Raw genomic sequence first — 14,933 nt, forward strand, 5'->3', positions numbered from 1 at the left:
AAATGCAACGAGTCTGAAATGTAAAGCGCAATTTCCCATGCAGTCTGTGGAGAGAATGAGGCACTTGTCCCAGTTCTCTTAATTGTCTCTGATTGCTGTTTGTGTAGCACAGTCACTTCCTCGTCTTCGAAATCACCTTCAAGGGCTCCAACATTTTTCACTTCACTGTTTTAAATCAAGAAGGGCTAAACACCCACCCATTCAACCGTTATGGCTCTTTTATGTTATTTATGTGGTTTATGCTATTAGGCTTTAAAATTTTGTTTATTTAATTGGCCTTAACAAGTACTTAAGTAACAGGTTTGAGGACACATCAGTGGGACTCAGCACATGTTGATTAAGGTATGCTTAACCTGACAGTTAATATTTTGTACCATTTTCCCAGCAGCCATTACTGTTATGGAAGAAGTGCTAATTTTCCAAAAATGGTTAGAGCTTGATTATTATGTTGGTTCTTTATTCACATGGCTTCATTATTTTTTTGGCACTGCTCTGTGAGAGATGAAGTAGTGCTATTATTTCTACTCCCAACTCCTTTCAGTCTCTTGCAATCATTTAGGCACATGTGTGACATTACTCAGAAAAGCAATTCTGTTTGCCTTCAAATGAGACTGGGCAGATGGATACACCCCGTAAAACAAGCTGCTCACCTTCAGGAGTGACCACAGTATTTTCTGGTGTATACCTGCTGAGTTGAACAAGAAACAGTAAAAATCACGGTCATACGTCCCACCAAATCTTCTTTAAGTAAATAGCTTTCTTTCACAAGCGAAGTTCTGCCAGCTGGAAGCCCTAGAGCCTCTCTCATTTTTGGGGGAGTCCGAAGCAGCCAGGTAGTTAAAGAAGGAAAAGGGAAGGTATTGGAAATTTCTGAGAAAGGTTGCAGGTGAGTGGAAGCCAGAGAGGTCACTTTAGCCTCTAAAACAAGAAAGTCTGTTCCGGTCTGTGGCTAGAATATTACAAGCTGGTACTCCCAAGTTATCTGACACAGCAGAAGTCCAACAGCTTTTTACATCAAATTATTCATGAAAGTCAGCAGGAGCTGGAGATAAACTATTCATTCTGTGCATATCTATGTGAAGGGAACTCTCGGGGGAGATCACCAAGGTCCTGGCAAGAAAACAAGTGGAAACATTTTAAGAATGGGAGGAAACATTTATAATTGAAATCACCAACAGTGTATTTTGATTAGTTAATTCTACCAGAATAAAGATGCCACGTTTCCTGATGAGTGGGTGGCACAGAGGAGCGCAGAGGGTATGAAGGCTGGAAAAAATATGACTATCACCCCAGCGTATTCTGCCAGCCTGCTCTTAAACATGACACCACTGAGCCTCCGTGTCCCTGAAGCTCAAGACATCCTGACCTGAGCAGAGACTACCCAGGTACACCTGCCACCTCTCTCCTTCATTTCTCCCCTAGTTGCCAATACTACTTGTCATCATACTGCTATCAGCTTCTCATGGAGATGCACCTAAAACAACGCCTCCTACAACCGCGCACTCATCCAAAGAGATTCCAAGACCACGTATTGAGTAACCTCTGATTCCCTAACAGCACAGCTGCAAATGAAAGGCAGGACTGTAGCCAGAAGCCTTCTCTCTTTTGCCTTTCTTCACCGAACAAAAAAGTTGAAATGCTGATTGAATGTTATCTTATTGTTCCACAGCTTTTTGTTGTTGGTATTCACATTATCACGGCAATTCTGTCCGGTCATGGATCTGAATGTGCTGCACATGGTTCCTGCCCCAAGGAGCTAACAACAACAGGGCGAGAGATGGATGGGCAGAGCCCAACAGACCACAGGGAAGGAAACAATCAAATAAGCCAGGTTAACATGTGTTCGGGGGACTCAGAACACCTGTGCTTAATAAAATAAGACTCCAGTAATGTTAAAGACAGTGCCAGTTTCAGACCATTTAAGCTAACTTTGTTTTTTACCCACAAAAAGAAAGTTAATGCCACATAAAATGTGAATTTTCTTTAAAGCCCCTAGTCTAGCAACAGGGAAAGGGAATAAAAGATGTTTTTAAAATGAAAGCTTTTGCTTTAAATACTGCATTCAAAATGAAAAGTATTAACTGTTTTTCGTTCTTTATCTTTAATAACATGTTAAGGGGTTTCTTAGCAGTAGTTGTGACAATGGGAATAAGTCAGGGTTAACTTGGCAGAAACCCCAAACCACACTTAGCTGTTCCCTATTGTAACAGTGAACAAAGGTTTTATTAACATCTTACCCCTTGTCAGGCCCAAGAGTTCCTCTTTTCAACACAACAGGAGCTTAGAGTCTTCAATTTGCAGCTCTGTGGAGGGGATTTATGCCTTCAGATTCAGCATGTTGTTCAGCATTTGTTTACATTTATTTCCAAATGTCCCCATCAAAAGTTATCTATGAGAAGCACAGACATTTAAAAAAATAAGTATTTTTTAAATGTATCCAATATGGGCACAAAATCAACGCGTGAAAAGCCTTCCAAACTCCAAAACTGAGCTGCACATAAAAGATGGGATGGAGGGTGGGCTGTAGGTCATGAAGTCTGTAGTCAATAATAGCAGCAGAGGAAAACCAGAGCAAAAAACCTTTCATTGAAAAAATCTTGCTCCTCAGGTGCCTACTGGTTCAGGTGCCTCAGCAAATCACAGCTGTCACGCTATCAGGAGGAGAAAAGGTGTCACGCCGCTTGCTAAGACAACCAAGTAGTCGCATTCATCACCCCACCATGTTGGTGGGCCTCGGGGGTGCAGTTACCTCCATGGCAGGCCACAGCCTCTGCTGCTCCCAGGTCGGAATGTTCCCTACCAAGCACTCTGTGCTCATCTAGTCTGAAAGGTACATTGGAAACAAAGAAACAGAGATTTTGGTCAAATGGAGGTAGCAGACTTCATAGGAGGTCTGAAAGGACTCTGACTTTAACAAAATATAGCCAGTAATTGGCTCCTGTGCCCATTCTCCTGAAACCCCCATTGAATGGGATCAGATAGAAACAGTCTGGAGTGACTCAGTGGGATCTTGTGAAAAGCTGACAGCAGAGGCTGCGCAGTGAGGTTAAATATATCCTCCTCAGCTGTAAGGGAGACTACTAATAAATCAGCATGCACCCATAGCGTGCTCATCTCTCAAACAGGCTGTCCTCGCCCCCAGCACTCAGCATCAACCCTATCCCAGTCCAAAACAAAAGTGATTCATTCACTGACTCTTGAGGACCCACCATATTGCCAGACCTTGCTCCTTGCTGGATTTAAGACGAGGCATTTTTGGAAGGACAATCTGCTGACACCTGGCAAGAGATATTTCAAGACCAAGCATCCGATAGTCACTTGGAAAGGGAAACCTGCAGCTTGCAGTCCTTCACAGTAAGGTGGTGATCACAGCCCCGACCTTTGGCTTCCCCCCGGCTGGGAGGGACAGGCACCTCAGGCACAGCCCTTCCCCACAAGCACTGTTTGACTTGAGCCCAGAGGCCGTCCTTCCTAATATGTCAAGGTTTCCTAATCCAGTTTAGTATCCAAACATGTCAGCATTTCCTGATGCATTCTGTGCTCAACTTCAAGGGCACAAGAGCACGTTGTGCGAAATGTGTTCCCTTCCTTTGTGGAAACAGCTGGCCTTGCAATCATCCGCTGGCTCCCACTCCGCAGAAATGCACCTTTGTGGCTTCAGAGCACTGCGAAGATGCATCCCCCCGTGCTTTCCGTGTCCTTTCTAGTGGAAAAACTGGAGGCAAAGGGATTGGTGTGTTTTTTCAAATGGGAATCTGAAAAACATTGACTTTGCATCGAGTTACAGCAAAATTAACTTGTTTTTCAAAGCAAACAGCAATTTCTCAGCTTCTTCACCGGCGTCTCTGTTTCCAGTTTGTGTTCCAGCTGCCGTAAAACAGCGAATAAAACGGGCTGCTCTCCTACCTCGAGAGGGCACCACGAGACAGTTGAAAAAAGGGAATGGACATAAACAAGCTTTACCTCGGGCACCAAATATTCCTGTCATGAGGATGTTCAATTACAGTAATTAGCAAGAATCACATAAGCAACAGCAGCTTTCCTTACCTCACTTCACCCTTCCGAAGAATGGAGTCTGCTTCATTAAAACCTCCGCTTCCTCCTTAATCCCAGGGACCCGTTCGTGGGTGCTTCCTTCAGAGGCGTGAGGACCTGGATTGACCATCACCACTTCCCAGTGCTGCTGCCAAGATGCCGGGTCAACGTGTTAACCGCAAAAGGAGAAATGTATTATCATGAATCATCTGACTTCAAAATGGAAATTTTAAAAGGGGAAAAAAGTCTTAAATGTTAACAGGATCTATTAAACAAACTGGAGCCTATCGTTACTATAAGTACTGCTATATTTTCTGTAACAACTCTGACCTACTTACAAGAGATGAGCTCTGTCTATGAAGCAGGATTGGGTTTTTTTTAAATAATCATGTTTTCCCTCCTACCACCTGGTATCCAACCAACTGAGCCTGACAGTACCTAATTTGAAGTGGAAAGCTGAATTTAGCGGATTTACTGAAGGTCAGATGAAACCACATTTGTTTAAAGAAAATTTTCTACTTTTTTAGCCTGGAAGCATCTCAGTGCAGTAACTTAAACACAAGGCCATTCTTCCACCCTCCAAATCAAAGCGCCCCAGCAGGGAGGCACGGGGCACTGCACTTGCAGGGCATGCAGACAGCAAGGCAGCCCCAGGCAAGGCACTAGGCTATGTCCAGCCATGCAAGGAATGGAGCGGAGAGGTTAACATTTGCATGAACCCAAAGAGATTCACACTACAATGACATGAAGACCCTATGCCCTGACCTGCTCCAACAGTGAAGTTAGAAGTGAGCAGGTTACTTGTAAATATCTTAAATTAATTTTAGCAACACTTCTACTTCCTTTCTTTGCTACATCCACTTTATAATGTTGTTATTCTGGTTGCACACCTTCTTGACAAATCTAATTTTTGGTGCTACTGATAAATTTGCAGCATAAAACCTGAAGGAAACCAAAGAAATTTCAAACCAAATTAGTAAATCTAAAAAGTAAGTAAACTATGTTTATCTGTTAAAAATTAGTCAGTGAGTTTGGGTAAAGAAAGGTAACTAAAGGGGTTTGAATTGTTTTATTCAGCCTAGAGAAGAGAAGGCTCCGGCGAGACCTTATAGTGGGCTTCCAGTACCTAAAGGGGGCCTATAGGAAAGGTGGGGAAGGACTCTTTATCAGGGGGTGTAGGGATAGATGAGGGGTAATGGCTTTAAACTGACAGAGGGTAGATTTATATTAGATACAAGGAAGAAATTCTTTACTCTGAGGGTTTCAAGACACTGGCACAGGTTGCCCAGAGAAGCTGTGGCTGCCCCCTCCCCGGCAGTGTTCAAGGCCAGGTTGGACGGGGCTTTGAGCAACCTGGTCTAGTGGGAGGTGTCCCTGCCCAGGGCAGGGGGGTTGGAACTACATGACCTTTAAGGTCCCTTCCAACACAAACCATTCTGTGATTCCATGATTCTATGAATGTGCTTAAATTTCTCAGTGTGGATGAAAGAATGGGCCTGGGTACTCCTGACCTCCAAATGGTTTGCAAATACAGGCTGCCTCCAACACAAAGGCATATTCATTACTGGCTCGTCAGAAACCAGGATTATGCTCCCAATGTCCTTAATGCACTGTCTGAGCCATCCATTATAGGCCGGAAAGTCTGGATTCAAGGTAGGGCTCAAAGTAACAAATCTTCACAGTTGGGTGTAAATCCATATCGTCAATTGATGGCTGTCCAATGTGAATGGCAAAAGTAAAGGAAGACACCAAGAGCTGTTATCAGATTGCTCCATGAAGCTCTAGGTCCCTTCTACCCCCAAAATAACAGGAACATGATGAAGGTAAAGAAAAAAAATTGACATATTCAGGACATTTGGCAATCTGACGGCAATTCCAGTCGGTGACATTTCACAGCCAGCATTTTGCTGTATTTTATATACTCAGGGAAACAACATGGACACTCTACTTCCTCACCATAGGTGAGCTGAGGGCAGAGGCGGTGTGGCCTTGTTGGAAAGAACAACTTTGCCAAAAAACATAGTATACAGAGGAAATGATGAATTTCAGTTATATAAATATACAGAAAATAAGTGGCTTATTCTTAACCAAGAGGATTCCATTGACACACATTTATTTTTGGGCAGAATTCCTGCCGTTAAAACAAAAATGCTATAAATACAAAATTTTAGGACTCAGATTACAACATGAAGAATTAAATACCTGCAGTCTCTCTTTCTGTATAACCTTACAAAGCTGATCATTATATAGATTGGTTTTGTCTTCATTTCAGATTTGTGACAGCCGCCAGAGCTCAGAATGATGACTTGGTCTTATAGATGTGAGGGTCATGAGTTAAAAAATTAGATAACTAATGATGTGTGGATTTTGTGGGAACCTGAGATACGTAAATTTCCATCCCTCCAGTTCTTTCCCAAATGGTTCTTTATAAGACTCAGGCAAACAACAATCTCATGAAGTTCAGCAAGGAGATCTGCAAAGTCTTGCACCCAGGGATGAATAGCCCTGAGTACCAGTACGGGCTGAGGCCAACCAGTTGGAAAGTGGCTTTGCAGGAAAGGCCCTGGGGAAAGGCCCTGGAGGTCCTGGTGGACAACAAGCTGACCATGACCCAGCAAGGTGACCTTGCAGCGAAGGCCAACAGCCTCCAGGGCTGCATTAGGAAAAGCATCTCCAGCAGGTCAAGGGAAGTGATCCTTCTCTCCTCAGCACTGGTGAGGCCACATGTGCAGTGCTGGGTCCAGTCCTGGTCTCTCCAGTACAAAAGAGACATGGACATACTGGAATGAGTCCAGCAAAGGACCACAATGATGGTTACCGGACTGGAGAATCTGTCATATGAGGAGAGCTTGAAGGAACCAGGGCTGTTTAGCCTGGAGCAGCTCAGGAGAATCTTACCACCTGATGTGGAGTAAGAAAATGGAGTCAGACTCTTCTCAGTGGTGCCCAGTGAGAGGACAAGAAGCAATGGACGTGCACTGAAATACAGTAAACTCCACTTAAACATAAAAAGTCTTTACTGGGAGGAAGGATAAACACTGGAACAGGTTGCCCAGAGAGATTGTGGAGTCTCCTTTCTTGGAGATATTCAAAACCTAATGGGATGCAGCCCTGAGAAACCTTCTGTAGCTAACATTACTCTGGGTAGGGCTCGGACTACATGATGTCCAAATGTCATAGAATCATAGAATGGTTTGCCTGGAAGGGACCTTTAAAGGTCATCTAGTCCAAAGCCCCTGCAATGACCAGGGACATCTTCAACTAGATCAGGTTGCTCAGAGCCCTGTCCAGCCTGACCTTGAATGTTTCCAGGGATGGAGCATCTACCGTCTCTCCAGGCAACCTGTTCCAGTGTTTCACCACTCTCATCATAAAAAATGTCTTCCTTGTAACTATCCTCTTTCAGTTTAAAACCATTACCCCTTGTCCTGTCACAACAGGCCCTGCTAAAAAGTCTGTCCCCATCTTATAAGTCCCCTTCAAGTACTGGAAGGCCACTATAAGGTCTCCTCGGAGCCTTCTCTTCTCCAGGCTGAACACCCTTAACTCTCTCAGCCTGTCCTCATAGGGGAGGTGCTCCAGCCCCTTGATCATCTTTGTGGCCTCCTCTGGACCCACTCAAGCAGGTCGATGTCCTTCTGATGTTGGGGGCCCCAGAGGTGGACACAGTACCCTGGGTGGGGTCTCACAAGAGCAGAGTAGAGGGTCCCTTTCAACCTCCACACTTCTGTGATTCTGTGACTGTGTAGGCAGTTTTTTTCTGAGTTATTGATGTGTTTTGTAACAGGAAGAGCAACAAGCTGTATCAACAAACTCTTGCCACTGAAAAAGCTGAATTAATTGCTAGAATCACACCAGCCAGCTGGAGTGAATGTGAGTTTCTATTCAAAGTCCTGCCAATGTAAACATTATTGTTGCAGAATCTGAGCTCTAGCCATGGGCTATTCCAGATTTCTTAATGTGCCTCAAGAACATAGCCATCGTTAGCCACAGTATTAGCACCCTGATAAGAGCTGCATGTGACAGCGATGCGAGGGGCTGGCTGAAATGGTGATTGAGCCTGTGCTGCAGGCTCTGCTGCACCAGAAGGGCTGCAGATGCCTTAGCCTGGCCAGAAAATCATCCTGTGACAAACATGTGCCAGATATAGGAAAGAACTATGAAGATGGTTACAGAGCACCCAACAGAGAGGCCTGGGAGAGCTGACCTTCCTGTACTCGGGGGAAAACTGTCAGCAACCCCCAGTTCCTCCTGTCCATTTCTAGTCTTCCACCCAGCCCCTGGACAAGAAACATTTAATCAACGTTCATTTAAATGGAAATATTGTGCTGCTCCATGACTGCAGGTGGAGTGGGAGTAATGGCCAGGCACCAGAGCTGAAAAAGATGAGGGATAAGCAAGATGGAATGCTGCTGGGAAGAGGCGGGCTGGCAGCCAGGCCTATATTTGCTGTGGCAGGAGAGGGAGAGGATGAAGGGGGCAGTTGACTCTTGTTAGGGCTGTGTGGTGCAAGGGGCACGGAGGACTGTGTCGTGGGGACGGCTGCACTGCTGTGTGCCATTTCCCACCACCAGTCAACCCACCACGTCCAGCCCCACAGGCTGGCACGGGACATTGTCCCAACCTGAACACTGCGTTCAGCCGAGCCTCGGGGTGGAACCATCCAAACCATGCATGGAAAACAGGAATGGAGAGAGAACGGTCCTCCCTTCCATTTCCTGGTTAAATGATGAGCTGCTTGGTCGAGATAAGGGAGATTTCACTGCAAACCTTGCCTATTTGGCAGAGGGCTTTTTTAAGCTCCAGTTCCTGGATTACATTTAAGCTTTCATTTTTTTCAGAAAAAGCAATGTAACTATAATTCCTAAAGACACAAAGCTAAGAAGCAATACTCCTCCCATCCCAGAATCATTCAACCTAGTTTTTAAGTCCATCATGGAAGTTAGGGGAGAAGGTCTGCCTAATTATTTACTGAGCATTTGCAGATGAAAATACTATTCTAAAGTACATCAAGTGTATTCCAAAACCCAATTTTAGGCCTAATAGTGTGGTCTGTTACATCAATCACAGGAAGTTATTTGAATGTGAATATGGTTGTTGGTTTTATAGATTTAATTGCAACACTTGCCTGACCCCTTCTATATAGATGACATGAAATGAAACAAACTGGAGCTAGATACCAAGGAATGATTTATTTTAAAAAATGATTTCACATTTTTAATCAAGTCTGACATGGTTATTTAAGTAGACCTGTTCAGGAACAAAATTAATCTTCAGGCTGGTTTTATTTTTCACTTTGTAATATATTATGTCTCTAAATGTTGAACTATAATTTATTTCTAACTATACCGGTGGTTTTGTTGTATAGTCAGTAAATCAACATCTGAGAAAGGACGTCCTCTGCATTTTGTTACTGCTCAAGCAATTTTCACTTCAAACCATGTTATTCTTTACTCTGTTTTCTTGTCCAGTTCTGCACATCAGATGTCTATAATTGCCATTCTCCAAATTGCAAATACAGCCTGTTTATTTCTCACATCCAAAATGGGAGCACAAGAATAAGAATAAAGGTTAACTAAGACAAGATTGTTCACTAGAACAATCTCCCGAGATCCAAACCTAGCAAAGTTTGTCAGTATATGTTTAATTTAAAACATGTTAGTATTTCCACTGCCTTTGAAAGAATACATTTTATGTTAAGGCATCTATAGAAATTCTCATACTTCAATTATGAACAGGCTAAAGAACTTCAGGGGATAGAGATCGGAGCACCTTGCAAGCTGAGCAGACTTACTACACTAAATGTAACCCTTTTTGTCTTTCAGAAACTAAATTCCTTTATTGTTTTTATACTGTAATAGATTCAAACTTCAATTTAAGATTTAAAATGGATAATAGAACTATGACATACATATTAAGTGAAATTTCAGATATAAGGTTTTCTAATTTGCAAAAACAGCTCCACTGGCAGTGGTTCACTCTTAGCAAATTACCTGTGACAAGTCAGGATTTCACTGATAAGTCTCTCAAATACTCCAGCTTCTGTTCAGAGGAGTATCTAAAAACTCATCAAGCCCAGTCCTTGATGAAGAACAAGAATTCAATTCAAACTGAAAAGAGGCAGTGCTGGAAGAGGTTCTGACATTCAGAAAGGGTAGGAAGATAAAAGAGAGAGAAAAATGACAGACTCAGTCTGCACCATTACTAAAATTAGATCATTTCTTTTGTTCTCTTGAACCTTCTGCTCTATTTGCCAGGAATCATATTAGCAACAGAAACTGTGAGAATCTGTCCAACCTTATTAGAGAGGCTGGACACAAAGAAATTATGAAAATCTTTTTTAAATGTACTTGCACATAAGAAGAAAAAAGGCAGAGTTTTAGTATTCTGCAAGATTAGATCAAAATCCATGTCAGAAAATCTGGACATCAAACTAAGAAAGCTTAATTAATAGTATCACAGTGTGCTGAGCACTAGCACAGAACAGTACTTTACCATTTGTGTCTATATATATATTGTTTTACTACTTAGGACAGACCTTGACAGGCTTAAACGGAGGCATGCTCACAAGCTCTTCTCAAGAGCAACCAGTTCCCCCAAAATGTTCCTCTACTGTCCAAGCATACTATTCAATACTGCCACCCAAAAGAGCTCTGAAGGGCCAGCTTTGCTCCTGGGAAGCGTTTTGACGGCTGGCACTGAACCTCTTCTCTGTGTGGGAGATTACTGTCATGCTGTAGGAGCAAGTGATGATTCTGGTGTATGCCAAGACGCCACAGCTGAACTCAATACTGTGGGAATTTCACATGAGACTCTTCACACTAAGATCCTCCCTTGCTGGTCTGCTTTTTTGAAGACATAATTAGAAGCAACACGTAATTAATACTTTAAGTCAGGCACATAAGGGAAATGCTTGTCCTTGTGTGATGGGATCAGGCTCCCTCTCTAGTCTGATTTCACTAAAACAGCAGAGAATGGCTCTTCCATAGCCTTGTCTGTAGCCTCGTGGTTAGGACGTCTTTTACCGAGTGGCCCGGTGAGTTGGACGCTTTCAGGCTGAGAAGGTCCTTGGCCTCCTTCCTCTTGGGGTGGTCAGCCACTAGCCTACTTCACGAAAAGCAGTTCCTGGCACCATACTGCTGCCTTTCCGTCCTTCTTAAGCAGGTACCAGCCCTGCCAGGGGCATCACTGCTCCAAGTGGATCAAGGCACTTTTTATGCACAACCATAAATCAGATGCAGTAAGACAGCAGCTCAGACCTGCTCCTGGAGTGATGCTTCCTAATGGCTAACGTCGGCAGCTCTCCACTTAGTGAGCATTGAACTATCCTCCAGAGACATCTACTTCGCACTCTTCCCAATCTCGCACAAAGCCCAAATGTCTCACTTAGGTCTCTGAATTAATTTTTTGGGTCAAGAATATTTTTTTAGGTTGTTGCAAAGCTGCTGGATGGCAGCAATCCGAACGTAGTCTTTAACAACTAGTGTGTGTTAATGTGATCATTCTTAATTGGGTGAAGTGCTCAAGGACATAGGATACGCTGCCTTGCATGTAGATGAAACATACTTTAATACTGCAATGGCAGCTACAAACTGTCCTTAAGCTCTAGCAGTAAAAGGTTGTGTGTCACTGGAGTGGAGCGTCTTGCACACGATCTGTCTCCATTTATAACCACAACATCTGTGTGGCCACGGACTGTGGTATAAATGACAACTGTGAAGTCTGCATGGCCACAGGACTGTTGCACCCTGTCAAACTAAAGATGCAGAATATCCCATAGTCAATCCCTGGTTGTCACTTATGATTCTAGTAATGTACAAATTTGCCATTTGTAATTCTTTCTCTGTCCCTTTCTCCTCAGATCAGTGACATTCTCAAACTGCAGCAATTGAAAGAGACTTCCAAGGCAAGTGAGTCTTTCCCAAAACATAAAATATTTAACTAGATTGCTTCCATAATCAAGATGTTTTCAGCATGAAATGGAAGGAGGAAAAAAAAGGAAAACTTTGGGGTTTTAAACAACAAAAAGAATTCAGCTCGCAGCTCCTGATTTTAAGAATATCCTACACAAACTAAAAAGAAATCTGCAAACTCAGACTGTTTTATCCTTCACTGGCAGCAATACTGGAAGAATAAAATCCAAACCATTACACACAAACCTAAACTGATAAGAAATACTTTTATATTGCTTTAACGTCATAATAAATAGCTAGGTATCAAGTCTGAAATGTTTTCGAGTATATGCTTAGCTGCCACACAGGAAGGGTAGCTGAATGGGAGTTGATACTTTGATTGACAAAACTCATGACATGGATGATTGTTACCCTTGAACTCTTAAAGATAGTCCAGAAATGTCATCAAAAGCCTTTGCCTTCAGGAAAACAGGTATCTTTCATATGTAGGAATGGGGTACTTTTTTGTAAAGTTTATTTTAAAGGGATAAAGTCATCCAGAAAGAAGCAAGGTCCCTAGTACATCATGTTTTTCTGCCAGCTTAAGGCCATATTGTCGAAATGCATTACTTCCTAGGCAGCCATAGAAAAGTAGTCATGGATAACATATATCCAGCATACACAGCTGTCCAGAAAGTCACACAGATACATGTGAGATTGGTCTGCTATGGCATGCAGAACAAAAAGACTGAATAAAACAAGGAGTCAGATGTCACTCTGACATCTTCTGTTTGGGAATGCCAGCCTACAGATCTCAATATACCAATAATGAACTTTGGGCATCAGGAAAAAGAGAATAAATAACTTCTGTGATCTGATTTGAAAGTAACCATTTTTTTTTTACCTAGCACTAATTATTTCAGTGACTAATTTTCTACAAGCTCTGTCTTCCTTAAGGATCAGTAAATGCAATAAAGCATCTGTTTCTCCTACTTCTTTTGCTGTATATAAAGATGCATTCCAAAACAAAAATCACTTTTTTGGTTTATCTTTAAAGAGGAGAAAGATCAGTAAGAAAAATATTTGCTACTGCATGCATCTTTCTAAACAAAGTAAACATTAAAAATATGGAAATATGGAAAATGATTATTTGGGGAGTCAGGACTAATAGCCCTTTCACAAACTAAAAAGAAGCAAGCCAAACACCAAGTCCCAAGTCAGCCAATAGTTTATGTATATCTTAATTTTAAGCAGATGAGGAATCCTATTAATTTCAGTGGGACAGTTCACATGCTTGCAGTTACACATTGTCCGATAATCTCCAAAAAACAGCTGGAGGTTGGCAGAATTCACCTAGAACAGTTTACTCTGTTAGCAGGTTTTATGTGACCAAAAAAATCCTTAGAACTCTTAAAAGAAATAAATTGGTATGCTCCCTTCTCCAGTAAATAGCTTGGAGTTTGCACTGACAGAAATCCTAATTTATTCTTTTGAGCAAGGGAGACATCATAGGAAGTGAGGACAGGCAAGAAGCCTTCTCTGAGTTTAGAAACACAAGCAGCAGAGCTTGCAAAGAAATAATCTAATGCCTGCTTCCCCCCTGCAACTGCTATTTAAGATTTACATATTCCAGAGCAGAATCACCATCTTTACAAAATTGTAACTGAATTGGTGAACTAGTACAGGACAAAACTTGTGAACAAAAAGTAAGTACCTACTACAGACTTTTAGTGAATTGTACAGAGATGCTCTTTACCTTGGAATATCTATGAGACATACAAATACTTAATTTTCACAGGATTGCAACAGATACATTTGAACAACAGGGTAAATAAATCTTACGTCAAGGATCCCGAAAAAAAAAAAAAAAAAACAGTTTGTTTGAGATACTTGTATTTGTCTTCCAGCAGGCTGGACTTTAGTATCATTTGTACCATTGAACTTCATTTAAAAGAAATTCAGTAAAGGTAAATGAGCATTTTTCTTTGGTAGCATTTCCAAGGTTTACACTGGATACCCCAGTCTAACGGCATTTTTATTATCTCTGAAGAATAGAGATTAACAGACCTACAAAGAGGTTCTGATGCTTCTGATAAGAACTGATTAGAGTAATTCTTTTAGTCTATGTAAAATTGTAAGCGTATGCCTGTGTGTAAAATTTTATTAGGGATTCAGATCAAAATGGATGTAACTATAAGAATTTACATGGTGATTGTTGTAATAGATATTAAGGTAGACATATGCATGCCCTGGTGCCCTAATGAATAGTGAGTTATACATTTTAGTACTATTAGATGTAAATTATATTACGCATGTTCACACTTTTAAATATTGTCAATGTTTAGTGGGTACAATTTGAAGTGGTAAGCAGGATTGCAGTATTTGGACTTACATTTCAATTTGCCAGTGAATGCTCAAGTTTATTTAACCTAAAAGAAAAAAGAACGCATTTTCCTCTACCAGTGTTCTCACCTTGACTTAGTTACATATGAACAAAGAAAGACCATTAACATTCAAGACTAAGGAAAATTTATTTAAGAGTATTTTAGTATGATCATAGAATCACAGAATCATTCAGGTTGGAGAAGACCCTTGGGATCATCGAGTCCAACCATCAGCCCTACTCCACAAAGTTCTCCCCTACACCACATCCCCCAACATCTCATCTAAACGACCCTTAAACACATCCAGGGATGGTGACTCCACCACCTCCCTGGGCAGCCTATTCCACTGTCTGACCACTCTTTCTGTGAAAAATTTTTTCCTAATGTCCAGTCTGAACCTCCCCCGTTGGAGTTTACAGCCATTCCCTCTTGTTCTGTCACTAATCACCCGTGTGATGTAGAATGCTGTGGGTTGAGTATTCGTGATGTTTTAATATAATACTAGAATGTTGTGTATTGAATGTTAATGTTAAACCTTGTAATAATTAAAGAACCAGACTAGTTTGTTTGGGTCTGCCACAAAGATGTCCGGAGAGCCCCCGCACCCCCCCGCGGGGCCGGG

At 42.0% G+C, this 14,933-nt stretch overlaps 1 long non-coding RNA gene across 1 annotated transcript; it reads right to left on the reverse strand.

Moving 5' to 3' along the window:
* Positions 1–990: 990 nt before the first annotated feature.
* On the reverse strand, positions 991–4,181 carry LOC141942311 (uncharacterized). Its single transcript, XR_012628599.1, has 3 exons — positions 4,048–4,181; positions 2,238–2,389; positions 991–1,110 (listed from the first exon to the last, which is right to left on the reverse strand). It is a non-coding gene; the product is annotated as an uncharacterized LOC141942311 (long non-coding RNA).
* Positions 4,182–14,933: the final 10,752 nt, after the last annotated feature.

The sequence above is a fragment of the Strix uralensis genome, chromosome 4, assembly GCF_047716275.1.
Source record: "Strix uralensis isolate ZFMK-TIS-50842 chromosome 4, bStrUra1, whole genome shotgun sequence".
Taxonomy (NCBI): domain Eukaryota; kingdom Metazoa; phylum Chordata; class Aves; order Strigiformes; family Strigidae; genus Strix; species Strix uralensis.